The following is a 2,344-nucleotide window of genomic DNA, read 5'->3' on the forward strand; positions in this document are numbered from 1 at the left end:
AATTAAAAGATTGTTTTTTCCCGATCTCTTTTATCCTTAGAAACTTTTTAATATAACCTCAACAAAAAGCTATAAGCTTATATTGGCGCGCGCGTTTGACGAGCTTATTTTTGCGCGCGCGACAATAAGCTGATTTTTCATGAAAACAGCTTTTTAATCATTCATGATAAACTTATCGTTGCCGCGACGAAAATTAGCTAATTTTCGCGGCAAAACGCGGCCGCCGCGGGGCCCGACGCGCGATGGTGAGCTCATCGTCGCAAACCAAAAACAGTTTAATTTAAGAGTTATACAAGCGGCAATTTGCACAGTCTTCGAAATGGACGTGCGCTGGAAACATTCCTGGACGTCGATTGTTTGCGGTCCTACGGAATGCGGGAAAACACTTTTTGTAAAGACTTTTTTCCGTTATTTGCCGGAAATGGCGAATATTCAATTCAGGAGAATTTTATTACGGCGAGTGGCAAGAAGCCTATCTTGAGTTGCAACGCGAGATAGAAAAATGTAAAATCGAATTTCGCGAAGGACTACTCCGCCCGGAAGATTACTCGAACGACCCGCTTTGTGCGAAATTAATAATAATCGACGATCTTATGTGAGAATCGTCGTTGTGCGAAGTGATCGTTGATTTGTTTACCAAGGGTAGCCATCATAAAAATCTTAGCGTTATACTTATTTCACAGAATCTCTTTCACCAGAGACGCGGTCAACGCGATATTTCGCTGAATGCGAATTACATTGTGGTTTTCAAAAACCCGCGCGATCGCGCGCAAATTCGATATCTCGCGCGTCAAGTCTATCCCGACAACGCAAAGTTTTTGGAAGAAGCGTACTACGACGCCACTTCGCGTCCTCACGGTTATTTACTGCTCGATTTGAAACAATNAACACCGGACGAATATCGTTTTTGAACGTGTATCTTTTCCCACGATCCGCGTCATTACGTGTACGTACTCCGCAGATTTTTCGCGTGAAAACAAGCGTATAAAAACCCGAAGCACACGAGTGAAGGGCATCATTCGAAGCTACGATGCCGACGAAGGAGCGGAAGAAGCAACAAAAGGCGCATATTAGAGCTAAGCGCTCTCTCGGTGAAAAAAACATCTGTCTACTGAAAGCTCTGTGTCTTCTAAATAAAAATCAACGCGCTGCTTTTCTGCGAAACCCTGATAACAAATTCATCGCGTGTATTCGCGAGTGTGTCTACAATACGCTCAAAGGTAACGTACCGCTCGAAAAAAGAGAGAAGAACCGCTTAATCCGATACAAAACGGCGCTGCGACGTATCGCGGAACGAAGAGGTACTTGGAGGTGGAGAAACCTGCTGGTGCAACAAGGAGGCTTTTTACCGTACATCATCGGGCCCATACTCACAGCTTTATTATCTCGAATTATCGAGTAAACATGGAACGGGCTAAAAAAATGGTGCTGATTTCCACGGATAATTTCGAAAGAATGCAACAACGAATGGCGGGAGAAAATACTACTGCTAATACCACACGCACTNCCGGAACCGTGCTCTCGCGTCTCGACGCGGAGATGAGACGTATTCTCGATTCCCCTGTTGATGAAGGTGAAAAATGGAAATTGTACAGCAAAGTACTTCGTCGATATCTGTATTTTATCCGAAAAGCGAGAAAGGGCAAAGAAGAAGATCCATCCATGGCGGAAACAATTGCTGTGACTGGTGAAGAAAGGGAAGAGGAAGAGAAGGACGAGGAAATGAGAGAACTATTTCACGACGCGGAAGAACCAATGGACGCTTTGCCTCAAACATCCTCTGTTTTACCAAAACATTATTCAACACCATTACGACACAATAATAATAATAGTCAATATCAACGGATTAATCAGTCAACTACGAAGAAAAATGTATTGTTTGCAGATATTTCATTTAACAACAGCANCGGCGCAACGAGCTCTCGCGAACGAAAAACTATAACAAACATAATAGAAACAATTCCAAAAACTTACCGCCCCAAAGCGCGAATGCTTTTGAATCATCTGATCGAAACGGCTGTTCCCGTCAAGATCACATGGAACGAACGCGGCATCGTGACCAAGAGTCCAGAATTGGTGGAAGCAAATATTGTGGAACTCGTAAACGATGCGATGCGAGAAAGAAAAACCGCTAGAATACTGGGAGCCATTCATTTTGCTCATTTACTTCGCGACATAAACACGTCTCCTCAATACGTGGGAAATCCTAAATATTTACGCTTTTCGCGAAAAGGAGGAAAAAGAACAAAAGCGCAAATCTCCGCATAGTATTGAACAAGAAGAAGAGGAAGGATGGGATTACCGCGCCACCGACAAGAACAAGAAAAAGATACGAATCGGGATT

Source organism: Pseudomyrmex gracilis, unplaced genomic scaffold, assembly GCF_002006095.1.
Source record: "Pseudomyrmex gracilis isolate BER0280 unplaced genomic scaffold, ASM200609v1 scaffold_1159, whole genome shotgun sequence".
Classification (NCBI taxonomy): domain Eukaryota; kingdom Metazoa; phylum Arthropoda; class Insecta; order Hymenoptera; family Formicidae; genus Pseudomyrmex; species Pseudomyrmex gracilis.